The sequence below is a fragment of the Mastomys coucha genome, unplaced genomic scaffold (genome assembly GCF_008632895.1).
Source record: "Mastomys coucha isolate ucsf_1 unplaced genomic scaffold, UCSF_Mcou_1 pScaffold5, whole genome shotgun sequence".
Taxonomy (NCBI): domain Eukaryota; kingdom Metazoa; phylum Chordata; class Mammalia; order Rodentia; family Muridae; genus Mastomys; species Mastomys coucha.
The window spans coordinates 31,292,994-31,313,769 of record NW_022196911.1 but is presented as its reverse complement, the minus strand read 5'-3'; the positions used below and the strand labels follow the sequence as shown (position 1 = coordinate 31,313,769).

The 20,776-nt window shown below is 47.0% G+C and overlaps 1 protein-coding gene across 1 annotated transcript in view; it reads left to right on the top strand.

Annotated features, from left to right (window-relative positions):
- Window positions 1-20,776, top strand: part of Wwc1 (WW and C2 domain containing 1) — a 148,978-nt gene that overhangs the window by 40,609 nt on the left and 87,593 nt on the right. The gene's annotated exons all lie outside the window — the stretch shown is intronic.

The following is a 20,776-nucleotide window of genomic DNA, read 5'->3' as shown; positions in this document are numbered from 1 at the left end:
CACTCAAAGCTATGTAGGACCTTGTGGGGATGTTCGGAGAACTAGAGGCAGTGGGACGGAGGAGCTGCTGTGCTGCTAGTTGCATAGGAAAAGAGAAAACAAGTAGATGGCTTGGAGGACCTGGTGGGGAGGGGTGTCATTTAAGGTTCAAGAGAACATTACTTGGTTTGTGGTTTTGCTAAGCAGTTCCTGCCTCAAGCCTAGGGTCCTCTGTGTTGGAGACCTTGTTCTGTGTGAAGTCTCAGGGCAGCAAGTGACTTGCCCGGTTCTGCTACTTATCAGCTGTGTCAATATGTAAGGTACATCTTCAGCATCTTCATCTGTAACGTGGGAAAAATGGAATCCCATTTGTTGTTGTGGGTGCTATTTCCAGTTACCCTGCAGGAACAGGGGTTGCATTTCATTGTGTAGTTAATCTAGGTAACAGACACTAGTACATTAGCTGAATTCTTTTTGTTTTGTTTTGTCTTTCAAGACGGGATTTCTCTGTGCAGCTCTGGCTATCCTGGAACTCTCTGTAGACCAGGCTGGCCTCGCCTCTGCTTCCTAAGCTCTGGCATTAAAGGTGTGCGCTACCTGCCCAGTGAAGACCTTTCTCCCCCCTATACTAGGCATGGAGCCTAGGGCCTTGTCTATCACATAACTATATCCCCAGGCTAGATGCTCCTTGTTTTTATACATTGTTATTACTAATTCATTCATGTCAAACTCAAGGGTAGGTGGCTTTTTGTGTATTCACAGAGCTCTATCACTGTCTTCATATTTATTTTTAGGATGTTTTCATCACTCTTTGAAGCCTGCATCCCTTAGTATCCATTCCCTGGGGAAGGGATAACCTGCTGTCTGTCACCAGACATTTCCTATTCCGAACTTTATTTCCCCTTTCCTTCTTTTTAAAAGCTCATTTGAATGTATTTATAGATTATTATTGTTATTATTATTATTATTATTTTCTTGTTTCAGTATATGAGTAGTATATGTGTTTACACGTGTGTGTTCATGTGTGAAGACTAGAAGGTCTTTATCACTTTCCATCTTAAATTTATGTGTGTGTGTACATGTATGTGTAGGCATGCACATGCCATGGCACACATGTAGATAATGTCAGAGAACATCAAATGTTGGGAGTCAGCCGGACAGTGGTAGCACACACCTTTAATCCCAGCACTTGGGAGACAGAGGCAGGCAGATTTCTGAGTTCGAGGCCATCCTTGTCTACAGAGTGAATTCCAGGATAGCCAGGGCTATACAGAGAAACCCTGTCTCAAAAAAAAAAACAAAACAAACAAACAAAAAAACCAAACCAAAAAAAAAAAAAATGTTGGGAGTCACTTCTCTCCCTATGCAGCCTCTGGGGTCACATCTCTCCCTATGCAGCCTCTGGGGTCACTTCTCTCCCTATGCAGCCTCTGGGGTCACTTCTCTCCCTATGCAGCCTCTGGATTCACTTCTCTCCCTATGCAGCCTCTGGGGATTAAATTTAGGTTTATGCAGCAAGCGCTTTTACATTTTGAGCCATCTCAATGACCTTTTCAAAGAATACTTATTTATTTTATATGTATGAGTATTTTTCCTGCATGTATTCTTGCGTTCCCCTGGGGAGTTACAGATTGTCATGAGTCGTCATGTGGGTGCTGGGAACTAAATCTTTGCAAGAGTAGCAAGTATTCTTAAGCACTGAGACATCTCTCCAGGCCTGGCTGACCTTACATTTTAAGAACTGGAGTCTCTCACTGACCTAGAATTCACAAATTCTCTGGCCTGGCTGGCCAGCAAGAGTCCAGGATCCTTCCTTATTTCACCCCTGCCTCTGGCCTGCCTCTGGCTCCCAAGCACTGGGATTATGGGTGTAAGCCACCATACATGCCTTGGATATTTCTTGAGTAGAATCATACAAAATATGACTTTTGTCCTTTTTAGTTAGCAAAATGACTTAAAGTATATTCATATTGGGGCATAATTTTTTTATCATATAGCATCCTTTTCTTAATCTTTTTTTTTCTTTTAAATCATGTATGTTGGTGTTTTGCCTGTAGATATGTCTATGTGAGAGTTTCAAATTCCTTAGAACTGGAGTTACAGACAGTTGTGAACTGCCATATGCATGCTAGGAATTGAACCTGGGTCCTCTCAGGAGGCAGAGGCAGGTAGATCTCTGTGAGTACAAGGCCAACCTGGAAGAGCAGCCAGTCAGTGCTCTTAACCTCTGAACCATCTCTTTAGCCCCGATGTAGCGTTCTTTTTATTACTAAATAATATTCCATTGTATGGCTATATCACTGATTAACTATTTCCTAGTTTCAGCTACTTGGCCTCTCCTTTGGATGTGAGAGAACACTTCTGTGGGCTCATACATTGTTGTTCCCTTGATATTCTCCCCACCCCATCTTTTGGTGGTCCCAGATAATCTTGAACTGTGGCAGTCCTGCCCCCATCTTCCAAGTGTTGGGATTGCAGGCACATATATCATACTCAGCTATTCTATCCTTGTTACACTGAGGCTCAGGAAGGTTCAGTTCCTGGAAGTCCAGGGCCACGTGACTTATACGTGACAACTGTAATTAGGAATCCATCACTAGCTCGGCCTGTGCTCTCTTCTGACTGTGCCTCCTGAGTACTTTCCACCCAGCAGCTATCATGCCAGGAGCCAGGGACATCAGAGCAGACAAACCCCTGCCTGGCTGAACTTCTAGGTTGACCACATGCGGTAATCAGAGACAACTGTCTTAACGGTGGCAGTGGAGGACAGCAGTCTTTTAATCCCAGTACTCAGGAGGCAGAGGCAGGTAGATCTCTGTGAATACAAGGCCAGCCTGGTCTACAAAGTGAGTTCTAGGATAGTCAAGGCTACACAGAGAAACCCTGTCTCAAACAAAACAAAACAGGCTGTGGAGGTGGGGTGGGGGTGGGGTACAACAGTGGAGAGTTCCCAGATTCGGCAGGTGGGGCCCAGGGCTTGTAGTCATCGGATAAGACAAGGGATGGAGGCTTCTTGGAGAGGAAATGCTTGCTCTAAGATCCTGGGTACAGGATTCCTGTTACCCAGGCAGAGATGAAGGGAAGGAAAACAGCTACCTCAGGGAGGCTCAAGCCCTTGGGAGAAAGGCTGGCTGGCAGATGCCCTCTGAGAACCAAACGCTTGCTTAGTGCCGGGCTCAGGCACAGGCTGGCTGAGAAAGGGCTCTCCAGCTCAGGCTCGAGAACATGTCTGACTGTCAGGCATTGCCAGTTTCTGTCAGAAAAACACAAGTTTTTGATCCCTTTTCTCATCTTTAACATCAAAAGGCTGGCATGCTTCAGATCAGAACCGGGCTGGCTCTTTTCATCTTCTGCCCTCTGGGCATTTGGCCTTTCAAATGGTGAAGATCTGCTCTCGTTCAGAGGGATTGCGGGTGTCTTTTGCTGTATTAAAAAAAAAAAAAAAGTCAATTTGAGAAAAAAGTAAAGATTCGGTCACCAGATGCAAAACGGCCAGGTGTTTGAGCAGTCAGTCCTTACTTATCCCCCCTCTGAGTCATGTAGAAGACCTGGTGTCTCGTCAAAGATCAGTAGGAGGAAGCCCCAGCTCCCAGCCAGAAAACCCATCCTTACCCCTTTGTGGGTCCACAGCAGGCACAAAGACTGTGATCATTTGTTCTCTTAGAGCCAAGCTGCTCTTGCTCCAGCTCCAGTGCCAGAGCACAGCCTGTCACAGGCCAACATGTGAGGTGCGGTGTAAAACACTGGCTTAGGGTGCTTCAGCAGACAGGAAGATGACCTCAGAGTGGGCAACACCAGTTTGGGAAAATGGGGAGCAGTGCTGGAATTTCTGGAACGGCGTCCTGATGCAGGGAGGATTCGCCACGCTCCTAAGCAGTTAGCAGCCTTCATTCTGAGTTGCGAGCAGCAGAGGAAGAGAGAGAATGGAAACAGCCCTGGGTAGGTGGGCATTCTAGAAGCTGAGGGAATCGTATAGAAAAGGGATAACAGGAGGCCCAGCTATTGGGTAGACAGCAGGCCTCAAGCAGCTGCACAGGAGCTCAGGCAGATCCAGGTTATGTGTTGCATGCTGTGGGCGAATCAAGGGAGCATGGGACATGAGCCCCGCCTAGGAGTTCGCTCAAAGAAGCATCCCCAGGAGCTGGAAGCAACGGCTTTGGGTGTAGGGTTGAGTGTGCACTGAGAATCCTGTAGATTTCGAAGAGGCCCCAGTGGATTGCAGGACTAAGAAAAGCAAAATGGACTAATTTAGAGCAGGCTACAGGCTTTCAGAAGACAGATGCAGAGACATCAAGACAGAAAGGAACTAGATGGGACATTGCATGGCCAAAGAGAAAGACTCCCTAAAGGGTAAGTGAGGAAGGAAGAGCAGATAGAGGACCAGATAGAGGAACCATCCCAGGTTCGTTCTTTCTTTACAAAGATTTGTTTATTTTTATGTGTATGCAGTTTGTGTGTTCCTGGTACCTCTGGAAGCGGAAGAGACAGACAGACCATCAGCCCCCACCCCCAACCTGAAACTACAGATGTCTGTGAGCCATCATGTGTGTACTGGGAATCAAACCTGGGTCTTCTGTAAGAGTAAAAGGCTCTCTAAACCGCTGAGCCATCTCTCCATACTCACCCTCTTTCACAGATTCTTCCATGAATGAAAAGTGCTGAGGGCTCACACTGGGCACAGCTGAGGGCCCAGGGTAGGACCTCTGAGCATCTCCACCCTTAGGGCAGGGGGGCTTGACCACATTTCACTGCCAGAACTGATGTCAGCACCAGGCAGCGAGCAGGGGGGTATTTCTGATTCTAAGAGCTAAGTGACTTCTTTCTGCCATTGCTTTCCCAGAACATTTACATAAAACTTGGGGTTCTTGCCCTGGGATAACCATCCCAGCCCTAAGATCCCAGGGGTCTGCACTCATTTCCACTGTACAGATTGAACCCCCATTCAGAGCGTACTCAGCTTTCTGTCCCTTTCTAATTGGCATGTACTGTGGCCATGGTTTTGAAAGTCATAAGGTCCCTTGCTTCAAAGGATGAATGAAGGGACCTCATCTTGATCGGATGTTACCACGTGCTTGCACTTGAAGATTCATGACAGCCCAGCTGATTTAAGGGTAACCAGGAAGCAGGCTCTGTGCTAATTATGTCCCCATTTTCCTATATTCTTTCATAACAAACACAGTTATCAAGCATTTTACAGATGAGGATTACTGAGCCTCACAGAGGGAAGTAACTTTCCAGTGTCACACAGCACAGGCCTGCTTGACGCTAGGACATCTCTGCCTCCACCACCTTCCACAGCTTGCCAGCGGCAGCGTGCACCTCAGAGGAGTTGCTGACTTCCACTTCAAGGGTTGAACGCTTGCTTCCACAGGCATTTCTTCCTGGTTCTCAGGGGCTTAGTCCTCTTAGAGGCTTTCCCCCCACCCAGTCATTCATGGATGGAATTTCTTAATAGTTCATGCTCTGCTTCCTTGCCCAGTTAGGCATTAAAGAACCCTGCTCATTCTGGTCCCTCCCGCCCCCCGCCCCCTGTAACTAACTCCTGGCTCTTATACAACACAGGAGAGAGCGACTCCCGAGGTGAGGAGGCCTGTCCTTCTGACCGTTTAAACAGAGCTTTTCTGAGACTAGCTTACCATCTAGATTGGCCACAGCAGGGCAGCGGTGGCGACGTACTGACTGCTTCTTTCCTCTTGGCTCTTTGCTGTGACAGCGGAGGAGGTACATGTGTTAAGTATCTTAAGGTAGTGTTGCATCTAGCTTTGAAAAGGAACACATTGGCCTGAAAGCGCATCAGTCCGCAAAACCTGAGTCATCCTCCCTAAGCTTGAGAGAGAAGTAGATAATCCAAGGGAAAGAATGGTTGGCTAAAACTGGATTGAAGCTGAGTGTGGCGGGGGTATGTCTAGGGTGCCAGCATTCCAGAGGCTGAGGTAGGAAGATCTTAAGTTCAAGGCCAGCCAGGGCTTTCAGACCAAGACTCTGTCTCCAAATAGACAATAAAGTTTGGGTTCAACAAAGACATGTTGCAACATGAAGCAAGGCATGAAAGGCATGCCAGTCACCCTGATCTATCACACCATGCTCTTTACATGTGCTATGCCTACACTGATATCAGATAGCACCCAATGGATTTGTGTAATTACTATGTGCCAAATAAAGCCCCAAAGGGAGGAAACTGTAAATGAAGGGGGGAATCCTAGATCCTACCCCTAGAGAGAGCTCTCAGTGGTGGGTTAAGTGGCCTCAATGGGCTACTTCCATTTGAACCTCAGTTTTCTCATCTGTAAGTTGTGAGGGTGACTTTTGCAGAATTGGCGTATGGGTCAGGGTGACATAGCAGATGTAATGAGTGCTCCTGGGTGATGCTCATGAAGTAGATTCTGCGTGGTACCAAGTTTGCTTCACTCTGAGAGCTAAGGCAACCGACAAAAGGTAGGTGTGAAAGTCCATCAAATGGGGAAGCCGTGAGCATCCAGTGGGAGAGAATTTGCTCTAGCCATAGCAATGTGTTCCATAACAGAAACCAAGATGAAGACTCATTTAGAACAAAAACAGCCACCATCAGTGTTTAAAGCAAATCTTGAAGTGAAAGGGTGGATTTGTCTGTTATTTTGAAAAACTAAGTATGTGAAGATGTGTACTTGGTTTTTACAGTACCTGTCTCCTCATGGTAGAATACTTTATGAGAAGCATGTAAGGCAAGTTCATCATTGCGTGAAGGTTACAGTATGCTCTCATACCGAGACAGTCTTGACATCCCTTGACATGGTCTCTTGTGACCAATAGTTACTGTACAGAGGCAGGTGAGGCTGCTGCCCTTACAGTGTGGCCTACTGTTTTACTGTAAATTTTCTTATTCAAACAGTAGAATGCATACAGTCTAAGACACCAACACTGCAGAGCAGTCATTTCATAACCAGTAATACTTGCTTCTTGCTGCGACCAAATATTGTACCCCACAGACATCCGAGGAGTGTGTTACACTCTGTGCGATGACTGCATACCTGTATAGGAATGCTTCAGCCCTGTTACCATCTCACGGGTACCGTCATTCAGAGACTATGGTGTTGTTACATGGCACATGACCATATTTAACAAAACTAAAGTGGCAGTTGTAGCAAGGCCCCGACTATTATTAGTATGGGCCAAGGCAGTGTTTATTTACCGCATAATTATTTGACACAAGTGCAAAACCTGATAGCATTCCTCATTTGACCTGGAGTAGTTCATAAGGAAAGTTTTTTTCTTTTGCAAAATATTAGAAAGAACCACTCATATTTTACAGTAATTCTTATAAGCCTTTAGTGTCACTGAAGTCCTTCCATTTGCAAAGACCCGTAATTTCATTTTTTTTTCAATACAGGGTTTCTCTGTATAGCCCTGGCTGTCCTGGAACTCACTCTGTAGACCAGGCTGGCCTCGAACTCAGAAATCTGCCTGCCTCTGCCTCCCAAGCACTGGGATTAAAGGCATGCGCCACCACTGCCCGGCCCATAATCTCATCTTAATGTGGTAGCTTCCGCCTCCTTGACTGTGAACTACACCTTTCCTCGGATGAGATTGGAGTAGTCCTTCAAGTCACATTCAGCAATTCAGTGAAGTCCCGAGTCTTCGAGTAGAGGTATACTATAGACTTACTCAGTACACCATACTTACACTGCTTAATCAGGTGGGAGGCATCTGACCAACCCGTACAGGTTTCAGCTGGCACTGCCAATGGCTCAGACCCTGGTGTCAGGTGAGGAACGATGCTTGAGCAGGCTTTGGCTTTGGCTTCGTAAGCTCCCAGTTTGTGAGTTAAACATTCATATTTTGATGATTTCGCATCACCAAGTAATCTTCTAAGTACAAGAAAACAAATATCCTGTTTCCCGAGTTTCCCGTGATGAAAGCAGCCTGCTATTTATATAATCTCAGTAGCCCTTGATAAGTCAGTCTCAATTTCCCCCACCTATATAAAGGGAATAGTGTTGTTCACTAACTCAGGGAGTTTCCGTGAAGGGTCTGTGAAATAATTGCAGTCAAGAATGCTACCTGGTTTACTGGCATACTTCCCACAAAGGCTAAATAGATTATTCCAGATTTTATCTTCTTATTTTATTTTTATTTATATTATTATTTATTATTATTATTATTAGTTTTTCTCTGTGTAGCCTTAGTTGTCCTGGAACTCACTCTGTAGAACAGATTGCCCTCAAACTCAGAGATCTGCCTGCCTCTGCCCCCTAAGTGCTGGGATTAAAGATGTATGCCCCTTATCACCCGGCTATTCCTGATTTAAAACAACAAAAAGCTTATCTATAACCCAGTTTTTCTACAATGGTGCAGTTTATGAGTTCTTTGGTAATTTATATCTAAGACCAAGATCTGCAGCAGGTAGAAGAGATCGAAGACCATGTTATGGCCAGGACTAGAGTATTACCAACAGGCTGAGTGTGTGTGCTGCGAGGCCCTGTCTCCCAAGAAAACCCAGTGGAGGATGAGAAAGCCTGCAGGTGTGTTGGAGGCCAAAGCTCCGGCTGTCTTGCTCCTTGCTCCTACTTTTCTTAATATTAACTAGGACCTTCGTGTCTGATTATAAAAAGGGGAAAGAAAGGTGTGGGAAGGGCAGGCTCTTTCAGGAATCTTAGGAATCTGCATTTTGCAGGTAGAAAAACATGGCAGCAAGATATTTGCACACCCCCTGCACATAATAGGTACCCCTGACACATACCCCTGCACATAGTAGGCACCCCTGAAATGCTTGTGGGGAGACTAAATGCAGGGATTGCATCTGTTGTGTCTGAATACCTCCTCTTTGGCTCTTTTGAGCTGAGGAATTCCAGCAAACCACTGTTGAAAAACCTGTCCAAATAATTAGCATTAGTTAAAAAGTAAAAACTAGGGACCTCCCAGGGCTCGTTTGGTATGCTGTCCCAGAGAGACTGTTTCATAAATGGGTGGTGACTTAGAAGTGAGTGTCAGCCATGCCCTGTTTTGTAATGTGAGACAGGCATTTTGGTTCTGTGTGTTTGAGGTGTGCCACTTGGCTTGTGTCAGGCCCTATGTTTCACCCAGTCTCCTAGGGTTCTACCTCTTGGACACAGGAGCACCAGGCAGACATTCTAAAGAGAACTTGAGTCTCCAGGACCAGGCAGGTCAGAAAATGTTGAGCAGGCTAAGACAGGACACAGTTCCTCCTTTGACAGTCTGGCTTTCTCTTGTCCACAGCAAACTCATCTAAGTCTTTGACACCAGATTTGCATATAGTCTGGACTCCTCCTCCTGGAATAGGAGAACTGGGTGGTTTCCTTGGAAACCACCTCCAGGCATTGACCAGACCCTGCCCACTGAACACAGATGATCCTCCTGGAGGCCAAGGTCAGGACCTGTCCAAGTCAGCTCATTGCCATTCTAGACAGTTGGAGTTATTAAATGAGTAAGGTCACTGACCCTCTGGGCCAACCCCAGGAGGAAGGGCTTTCATGATAGTTAATATCAGCTTGACAGAATTTAGGATCACCTAGGATATAAACCTCTGGCTGTCTGTACCTGTGAGGACTCATTGAGTAGGAGACCCACCTTAACAGTGGGGTCCTGAACTAAATAAAAGGAAAAAGCAAATTAAACACTAAGCTTCTTACCCACAAATACAGTGTGGCTAACTACCTTCAACTTCTGCCACCATAATAATAATATTATATTATATATAATATGCTATTATATATATTAACATAATAATGGGCCCTCAAAATGTAAACCAAAGGAAGCCCTTTCTCCACTAGGTTGCTCCATGAGTTTACACGGAAATGCGTGACGTGGGTAATAGAGAACTCCTCCATAGCTGCTCGGATGACCCAGTAGACTAGGAGAGGTCCATAGTCCAGTGTCCCCCAGCTCCCATTCAGCCACACTGGAAGATGGAGCTCGGTGGCCCCAGCGTCTTCTTGCACCTCCTCTGATACGCCAGCGGGAGGGAGAAGGCTTGCTCATCCCCTTGAGACCTGTCTTTGAGTCTCCCACTGAAGAAGCACCATGCCCCTCCTTTATCTTCCTGTCTGCTCATGCCCCGTGTGCATCCCCCTACCCCCCTAAGCACTTTTGGTGTTAGGGCTGTTTTATTACGAGCCAGGGGAAGTCTGATGACTACTGTTCTGTTTGTTTTTTTATTCTCCAAGACAGAGTCTCACCCTGCAGATCGGACTGGCCTGGAATTTGCTGTGTAGTCCAGTTTTAATCTCCTAGTGCTGGGATTACAGGCACGCACCGGCACACTGTGTGTACTTGTTCTTATTGTAGATCAAGAATAATTCTAGCCGCTGTCCAGTGGGACCCCGCAGTGGTCCAGTCTTGATTCCTGCCTTTGTAGTGATCATCATCCCCAGGGAGACTGTAAAGCATTCCAAAGAGCTAGAAAGGCAGGCAGAAGGACTACGGGCATATGGAGGTGAGGTCTCACTGGATCTGGATGGGCAGAGGTGTTTTGCTCAGGAGATAGCCGTTTTAACCGTTCAATGTATCTACCACCATAACGGAGCACTGAGCATCGCTTCATGCAAACACTATGCAAACCCTAAGAGGGCTGGGATTACAGGCACGCACCAGCACACTGTGTGTACTTGTTCTCCTGATTATAGATCAAGATAATTCTGGCCGCTGTCCGGTGGGGACACTGCAGTGGTCTAGTCTTGATTCCTGCCTTTGTAATTCTCTGTTATATGCTTCCTGACCTTGTTGTGATAGTACAGTGCTGTACCCAGGGCCCACAGCTGGCAAGTGGCAGACCTGGCATCTGTATTGGTGTGTGTGTGTGTGTGTGTGTGTGTGTGTGTGTACGTGTATGTGTGCGTGTACATGTACATGTACATGGATATAAGATTAGGGAGGCAAAGCTCCTAGACCAAGGCCATCACCCTAAGCCCCTCCCGTCCTCCTGTCAGTGAGGGGCACATCCCAGGATGTTTGCAAGCTTCATTCCGCCTGGGCAGTTACCCAGGCTCCTTTAATCCACGGCCGGATGGGGACTGCTGCTGGCAGAGTGAAGGGCCACACATCATTGTCCCTTTCACTGAAACACACCTCTCAAGAAGTTCCGGGGTGGGGTGGGAGCTTGGCTGCAAACACAGGCCTGCCATTATGCCACTTCAACAGGCCAGAGGAGACCTACACATCTTGCCAGCTGGGGGTGATGGCCATCACAAACAAGGGCTTCTCCAAGGAGGAAATATAAAGGCTCCATCCGGAGGGAGGGCTGGGGATGAGGAGGATGGAAGTATAGTTGTCTGGTCAGGGTCCACTGGAGAAACACAAAGAAGAAAATGGCCAACCCAGGAAAGCCGGTCCTGAATGTGGCCCAGCAGGAATTTGGATGGGGCGGGGCTAAAGGTGTTGAGCCCCAAAACTATGGTCCAGATTCTTTGCTTAGGGGGAAAACGTGGAGAAGGGTTTTTTCTCTGTTGGAGATGAACTTTTAGAGTGGTGTGAAAATTCCTGCTACTCTGTTTGGAGTGCTTTCTGGGTTCCAGTTGTGATACCTGGCATTTCCTACTGTCCTGTAAGCCGCCACCCTATCACTCTGTTCGAATTCTCATGTTACATAGGAGAAAGCTAAGCAAAGCAAGATTAACCGATGTGCTCCAGGTTCTAGAGCTGTTCATGCTGAGATCATCCACAGTGGGATAACTGACAGTTCTTCCTTTGTTTTATTTTTATTTTTTTGTTTTCTCTTATTCAATGTTTTAAAATTTTTATTTGCTTTTAGTGCAGTGGTGGTTTGCCTGCATCTATGTCTCTGTCTGCATCAGATCCCCTAGAATTGGAGTTACATACAGCTATGATCTGCCATGTGGGTGCTGTGGGAATTGAACCCAGGTCCTTTGGAAAACTGATCCATGTGGCCAGTTCTCTTAACTGCTGAGCCATCTCTCCAGCCCTTGACAGTTATTTCTAAAAACCTTTTCAGTACTGGGTTCTTACAACTGTGTCCCCAGAAGCTGGCCACACATCCTTGTCCTTTCTTTGAGCTCATCCCTGCACAAGGGCCTTAGCGGCTCTTATATTTTCTTAGCACCTGGCAAGGATTGCCCAAGGACACACCATGAGAAAGAATACTGGGCTGAGACTTCTATCCAGTCTGCTCTTCCGCATATAGTAGGTCCTCAGGACTGCCATTGTCTAACTCTTTCAGGACCCTGGCTCAGCTTTTTTTTATCTAAGTCCCTCTCTCTTCTTCCTTCTCTCTCTCCTTCCCTCCCTCCCTCCCCCACTTCTGTGTGTATGTGTGTACATGCAGGTTAGAATGTGAGCATGCCATTGCACACACAGCCTCAGCTTTGGTACCCAACTTCCCCCTTGTTTGAGACAGGATGTCTTAATAGTTTTATAGTTGCTTGTACCAAGCCAGCTCATTTGCAACACTCTGGGATTCTCATGTCCATACCCAGCTTTACACGGACCAGGGATCCAAACTCAGGTCATCATGTTCATGAGACAGCCACTTCATTTGCTGGGCCTTTTGCTCTGTTCATTTTGTCTTCAGAGAAGTGGGAGAGCAGGCTAGATATGGGCTTCACTGCTGCTTTTGGAAGAGTAAGTCTGCATATCAGCCCCAAGTCTGTGACTCTCTGCAGCCTCCTTGGTAGGCTTGGTAAGCCCCCTTGTTTCCTCCAGCCTACAGGACAGTGATGGATACAGGGACTTTGCTGGGTCCCCCAGATGCCAGCTCTCCTTCACATTTAATCTACCTGATTCACCACTCAATCCTGGGCCATTCCTCTGAAATCTCATACAGGGGCCTTAGCCAAGGTGCATAGTAAATGCTAGAGAAATACATTGGTTCACACACTGGGACTATCTACGAGATGTCACTTTGAAGCCAGGTCTCTGCTAATATCACCCTAGATCTCCCCACTTCTCTTTCTCTCCTCTCTGACTGTAATCTTCTAGGACTGAAGGAACATTTGAAAAGAAATCTCCTTTCCCAACATTTTGGCAGTATTCTGTTTCTGCGCCCCACCACTTGCATTATATCTGTGCCCAGTTCCACTGGCCCATTCTGCCCATCTGTATACTTGTGTGCTGTTTGATAAGTGTGTCTGACTATAACATTTGTGCTATACAATGTTACAGTGACCAGGCTAGCCCCTTGGGCTAACCTGCTGTGCTCCACACTGCACAGTGACCCTGCAGAGGAGCTGCTTGTGGAAGAAGGAACTTGAGTTCTGAAGTCACAGATTGGAGTCCAGATCTCAGAGACTTCTCAGGAGCCGAGATAGGCGGGCCAGGAGTTTTAAGTCATCCTAGACTGATGTGTGTGTGTGTGTGTGTGTGTGTGTGTGTGTGTGTGTGTGTAGACTAGTGGTCAATCTTGGGTCATTCCTGAGGACCTATCCACTTCATTTTTTGGTCTCTCACTGGGACCTTGGGTTTTATGATTAGTGCTAAGCTTGCTGGCCAATGAGCCCTAGGGATCTATCTATCTGTTTGTCTCATGTCCCCAGCACTGGGCTTACAGGTGCACACCACAGTGTGTGTGTGTGTGTGTGTGTGTGTGTAAAACAGCATATGTGGGGCTCTTTTGTGTAGGTGGTTTCAGGCATCCACTGGGGATCTTGAAATGAGTCTCTCATGGGTAAGAGGCTACCACTGGGACTACTCAGACTGTCAATTCCTCTTTCACTTTATGACCCACAGCATTTCAGAAACTACCTGATGATTCACACCCTGGCTGTGTCCTATTCCAGCCGGGGTGCCCTGTGTATCTACAATATAGAGAACAGTCAGTTGTGAATAGTGTCTTCTCACAGAGTGGCTGTTGAGTTAGTATGTATGGTAGCCCTGGTAATGCGGGGCAAGGAGGAACCTCTACTGTCACTGTCTGACTAATCAAGGGAAGTCGCCATCTCACAAGCAATTGACTGAACTGAAACTTGAAGCCAGACCCTTCATGTTCTGACGCCTATGTTCTTTCCCCTGCACTGGCAGCCTCCATGGCTCTGCGACCTCATCCAGGGGCCCAGGATACACTTTCCATGTTGCAGCTCCTTGTCCTTGACCTCCTGGACTATACATGTACATGTATGCACACATGTGCATTCTCTCCAGACCTTCTATTCTTATGATGTCATTCTAGACCCTGAGGTCATCTTGCAAGTGAAGGTTTCTAAATAAAGAGACAAGATGTTGCTGTGTGCGAACAGCAACAGCTCACAGCCCTAGCAGGCTGCTGCAGAGCTATGCCCCTGGACTCCAACCCTGCCCCATTGGCTGCTTCCCTCTCTGCAATCGAGAGAGCCTGGCATCCTTTGCATAAGGCAGGTGTTCAAGGTCCCTTCATTGGCGCTTTCCAGCTTTAAGAGGAAAGAGTTCTGTGACCTGTAGCAGGTCTAGGAATGAAACTGTGCCCTCCATGTTCCCCGAACACTCTGTAGCAATGAATTGCTGGCTCTACCAGTGTGAGACTCAGGAACGTGAGACTCGAGGAAGCTCCTGAAGTCTAGGACTTCCCTCTCAGAGAGGAGTGCACACATGGCTTCTGTTGTCTCACCATGAGCTCCATGCCAGGACTTAGGCTAGATCCGGCAGAGGCTGTGGTCAAATATCATGTGGCTCTAGTGGAAAGACAGTCGATATAACAATAAACAAAATGACGGACAGACAGCCAAGAGAAAGGAGAGGTCCACTTAGGGCTGCCTAAAAGGCCTCTTAGGAAGTGATCACACCTCTTTAGGTGTGATCTGACGGAAAGAAAGAGGTGGTCTTCCAAGAGTCTCCTTGGAATCTTGTCACATCAGCAGCCAGTGCGCAGAGACCTGTGCGAGCAAAAGCCGTGAGTTAGGAATGTGCTTACTGCAGTCTGTGAAGACTCGGGCAGGGAAGTTACACAGGCCCGAGCAAGGAGCTGGAGTTTCATCTAGTCTGGGCGGGAAGATGTTGAAGGGGTGAAAGTGAGATAATGACACGGTAGAGTAGTTACACGTCTGTGCTCATCTTCATTGTGGAGGGGATAGGGAGAGCAAACAGCATTGAAGAAGTGGAAGATCTGGAAAGATCAACAGCTAGGGAGGGAGGAGAGGCCTTTGGAGTGTGGGGAGAGAGATGTCAAAGGTGCCGGTGGGGGTGAGACCCTGTGGGAACAACCCAGGGGACTCTTGAGAATCCACTGGGTGACAGTCCTCGTGAGGCCTAGAAAAGGAAGCACAGGAGTTGATTTCCCATCCCTGCAGGATAGGGGAGGGAAGAACAGGCAGAAGAAAAAGGCTCCGAGGAAGAACTCGGACCTCTTCTACACTGTCACTATATTCAAATCCCTTCTTTCCCACCATGAAATCTTGCTCGTGAGTTCTGCCTTAGGCCTGTCACACAGCTGAGAGCATCTTCGTAGAAGGCCTCCTGAGAGAAAGTAATGGCATTGCTTGAGCCATGTTCTTCGCAGGGCACGTGCAGTGTTGTCTGACCCAAGCTGGTGAGGTAGAGAGCCCTGTGGTCCCAAAGCCCTTGTCTGTCCTCTTGCCCTCTGGGTTCCTGTGTGCCATTGGTGTCTCGGAGAAGAGGCCAGGGCTATCAGTGTCAGATATGGGTCACTCAAGTCAGCCAGGTGGCACGAGCTCCCTGGCCCACACCCTGCTTTAGCCCAAGGATCCCATGTGGTGATAGAATCAGCCTTGCCTCCAATGTAATCGACACCTACATCCAGTCTACTGGATCCTCTCCACCTTCTACATCCCCCCCTTCCTGAAAGACTCTTGAGGACAGCCATCCAAGAGCTGCAGAGGCAAGTGCCAGGATGGGTTTGTTTCTGCGGGAGGATGATTCCATTGATGAAAGTGAAACCGGAGGACAGACAGAACTAGGAGCCAGCCACTCCCTGGAGAAGGAGAATTGGCCAAAGTCACACCTCTCTAGTTACCACCTGGGAATGAGGGAGGGGCCCTTTGGGATAGTTCATGGGGGAAGGGACTGAGCAGTAGAGCCAGGGTTCAAATGGCCCACATCCAACCCTGGCACAAAACAGACCCCCAGGAGCCTTGTCCTATAGGAGAGTCTCTGGATGTCCCTTGGCTGTCTGTCAGATGGAGGAAAATAATGAGGGTCAGCCATGATGGTTATTCAAGAATCAACTATGGGAGAAGACAGACACACTGGGGACCCTCACAGTGTTCCTTTAACCACAGACTTCCCTTTGTTAGGGCAAGCAAGCTTACCTGAGAGCACTGCTGGGTGTCCGATGAGATGTTTCTCACTTTCTTTAAGAATTCATTTATTCCCTCAATGACTGCATACTTAAATGGGATACTGAAGTTGTGGTAGTTAATGAGAACCTTCTTGGGCCCTCATGGGACTCCTGGAGGTAACAACATTGGGCAGATAATAAAAGTAAACACATAAAGAAATCACTTCCCAACCCCAGGTAAACAGGTGTATGGGGAAAGATGCTCTGGGCAGAAAGAACAGCGAGGACAAAGCAAGTGAGATGATGTCATGGGCTACGGCAACACTTTGAGAGGTGCCCAGAGTCACCATGATTCAGGGGGCTGCATGGTTCTGGGGAGTGGGTGCAGGTGTACCTATTATCAAGTATTTCTTTTTTTTTCATTTTAAGATTTATGTATTTATTATATGTAAGTACACTGTAGCTGTCTTCAGATACACCAGAAGAAGGCGTCAGATCTTTTTACGGCACCATGTGGTTGCTGGGATTTGAACTCAGGACCTTTGCAAGAGCAGTCAGTGCTCTTAACTGCTGAGCCATCTCTCCAGCCCCCAAGTATTTCTAAACATGGCCTCACCAATTACTTTTGTGACCAGCTGACCAGATCTTTGTCAGCTATTTGACACCCAGAGTAATCCAGGCTGCCCCGAGAATGCTACCCTCCCCCAGCAGAACCAAGCTGTGATCCGGGGACATGGCTGTTGATTTCTTTGTCTGTTTTCTATGTTCTTTACACCCAGATGTCCGAGAGAGAAGTATGCAGAGATGATTCCCAGGTTTCTTCAGGGCTTCTCACATAACCTGCTAGGTAACTTCTCAGGCTAGTGCCTGTGAGGGCTGCAGGCTGCAGGGTAGAGAGCAGGAGGCTACATACACCAGGGCTCATCCTGCCTGGTGGCCTACTTCTCAGTACCATCAAGTAATTACTGTTGATGGTGTATTTCTTTAAAAAAAAAATGGGGGGGGGGGTGGCGAGATGGCTCAGTGGGTAAGAGCACTGACTGCCCTTCCAAAGTTCCTGAGTTCGGATCCCAGCAACCACGTGGTGGCTCACACCACCCGTAATGAGATCTAACACCCTCTTCTGGTGCATCTGACGACAGCTACAGTGAATTACATTGGAGCGAGCAGGGCCTTAGCAAGCAGGGCTGAAGAGCAGTCACACACATGAATGGCTCACGGCCCTCTGTACAGCTACAGTGTACTCATACACATAAAATAAATAAATAAAATAAATCTTTAAAAAAAAAAGTTTATTTCTGGTGTTTGTGTTAGTTACCGTTTATTCCTGTAACAAAACACGACAGCCAGAAGCAGTTTATGGAAGAAAAGGGTTATTTGGGCTTTATGGTTTCAAGGAGAAGCCATGATGGCAGGGAGACACCATAGGCGTCCGGAGCATGGAGCTGGGAAATCACATCTCAGCCGCAAACAGGAAGCAGAGAGCAAAACTGGAAGTGGGACCAGTCTATAAGCCCTCAAAGCCCACCCCTCAGTGACGTACTTCCTCCAGCAAGGCTCCCCAAACGGCACTACCAGCTGCAGACCAAGTGTTCCGAGTGCTTGTGCCTATAGGGACTCTTTTCATTCAAACAACCACAGTAACCCTGCTGCTTACTCTCTCCTACCTAAGTTGAGTAGTACTTCTTTCCTAAATTATTGGATAGCGGGAGTGTTTCAGATTTTAGATTTTTGTGGATTTGGAAATACTTGTGTATACATTAATGAGTACTGGTCTTAGAAACAAGACCCAAGCGTAAATATGAAATTTATTTATTTCCTCTGTACTTTACATGTGCAGGCAGAGCAAAACCTTACCCGGTGCTTTTAGCATAACCCCCTTCAACCCCAGCTTGCCAAATGTACAAACGTCGTGGGTAGATTTTCAGTGTTTGTCATTATGTTAATGGTTAGAAGTTAAATGGCCAAAAAGTGTGGTGGCAAACCCCTGAAATCCCAGCCCTGGGGAGACTGAGGTACCATGCTGGAACTTCCAAGCATAGCCTGGGCTGTGGATGGCAAGCCCTCTTAAGGTAGACAGAAAAAAATTAGCTTCAGATTTGGGTTTATTTCCAACTTCTTAGTTAGGGATGTCTTTTTGTGAAAGAAAATGAGATTTCATTTTGGAATGAATCTTTTAAGTTGTATGCATGTGCATGCACGCACCCACGCATGCGCTCATCCTGGAAATTGAACCCAGGGCTTCATGAGTGCTCAGTGAGCTGTCCACCTTTGAGCCACATCTCCGGTCTTCAGGAGCTCACTGCTGCACAGCGGCAAGTCACTGTTGCATCCACCTTCAATACAAGTGAAGTAAATCTTTGGAACCCGTCTCTGCTGGATCCTTCTTTGACTTCTGTTGGATTGGTCATAGATAGTGGCACGCTCCTAGGCTGCTTTTTGAGAGTAAGCATCCCCTTCCTAATGTACTTTCCCACCTTTCCTGTCTCCTTCAGCCAACTACTGTCTGTGCAAAAGTAACACCTTCATTTTTCCTTTATAAAGGGAGGCTTCTTGTGGAAATTACTTCTAATTACATGGTATTTTACAAATCCCCTCCTTCTGGTCACTCGGTTTTATTGAATCAGCTGTTCCATTCATTTCAGAGTAGCAGTAAAGACCCATATTCAAATCTGCAGTCCATCTCTGAATAGCCAAGGGACCTCAGTCACTCTAACACGGCTTCAGGAAGGCGCCATCTGGACCAGGGCAATATAAAAGGAACATGTAGCAAGACTACGATAAGAACTTCACAGCACAGCATATGGAAAGTCCTGAGCTACTCTTAGGCTGATCTCATGTCCCCAAGGAAAAAGAAACATTTCAGCAAACCTTGGTGACGATCTAATGACAAAATGACACCATGCATACCTGTCCTGGAAGGAAGGACTGGACCAAGGTCTCCTAGGTGGATATAATGCCAACTCCCATCATTAGTAAGAAGGGCAGGGGTTGAGACTTGTGACGGCATGTCTGCCAGGTAGACCCTGTAATGCCCAGACCATCAGTGGGTTCACAAAAGGCTCCCTGGTGCTATCATCCACACTCAGAGGATCTCAGAGGGGACACTGGTCTATGTCCTACTCAAATCAGTCAGAGCTAAAATCTCATGAGATCTCAGGAATACCACATGGTCTCTCATGTGCATGCATGATCCCCACAGCCATTGTATTCGTGCCCTTGTGCCTCCCTCATTCTTTCTCTCGATCTTCCTAGGCCAATTGGAAATTTAGACCTTCTCTTCTGGCACCGGAGCTAAATGCATCTGCCAACTGTGTGCAGGTTTCTTTTCCATGTGGCTCGCCATCTGGAGTGGCATCCTGTCTTCCCTGTGGTGGCGTGCCTGTGTGTGTATACGTGCACTCATGAGCGCACAGGCCAGGGTATTGTGTTCCCTTGCCTGTGCTTGAGCGGCTGAATGAACAGGAAAGAGCAAGCGCCCACGGAGAGGACAATGCCCTGAAGTCATCCTTGCAGTGGGAATGAATAATTCATACTGTATCTGCCTCTTTCCAGGGCTTCCCAAAATAGCCTTTTTAATTGTCCGAGTGTTGTGCTGCTGACTTTAATGTCGTTGCCTTCAGCTCAGACCACTTTGGTGCTCCGTGTTGACTTACCCGTCAGACTCTCCTTTGGAAGCAACGTTCTATTCAGTTTCTCCTTTAGAAAGAAAAGATGGGGGAATTCAAGAAAATTATACTTTTTAGAAGGGAAAACTGTTTTCTTTTCAATTCCTCTGTGGAGCGACCTACCTCTTTAACCAGTTACAATTGCCCTCTGTGGTCCTAAAAATTAAATAAGGAGAAGTTGGATGGGTAGGTAATGCAGATGTGGTGTGGTGTGATCAGCAAGCACTTAGGAGTCTACAGACCTTTTTTGTTTGTTTGTTTGTTTTTCACCACCTGAGAGGGAAGCCATGCTGCAGGTGGCAGAAGTAGGGGAGTGGGACTGTCTAAGACTCTTGAAGCCCAGTTGATCACGTTGCAAGCTCCAAATGCCGGACATGGCGCTGCAGGATTCGATGTTTCTCTGATGGATTTTGGTTTTGCTTTAGCACGTGTGCTGGGTTGGTGTTTATTGTCAGCTCAATACAACCTAGAGAAGAGGAAACCTCAACTGAAGAACTGACCAGATCAGCTTGGCCCATGGCCGAGTCTGTGAGAGATTATCTTGATTGATGATTGATATGAGTGGGCCCAGCCCACTGTGGGTGGCACCATCCTTAGGCAGGAGGTATAAGAAAGCTAGCTGAACATAACCCAGAGGGTCTGGGATGTATAAGAACATAACCTAGTGAACAAGACATTAAGCAGTGTTTCTTATGGCTATTGCTCCTCACAGTTTCTCCCTTGATTTCTTGTTCTGACTTCCATCAATGATAGATTGTGACCTGGAACTATAAACCAAATAAACCCATCCCTCACCAAGTTGTGTTTGGTTATCATAGCAACAAAGCAGCAGATAGAAACATGATTATTTTAAAATGCTGAGCTTTAGTGTCAAGTTGACAAAGGGTGGGGTCATGATGCTTAGTTGTTACTTGTTTTGTTGTTTTGGGTTTTTCTCTTTTTCTTTTTTTTTAAAGTTTCTTTCTTCCTTCCTTCC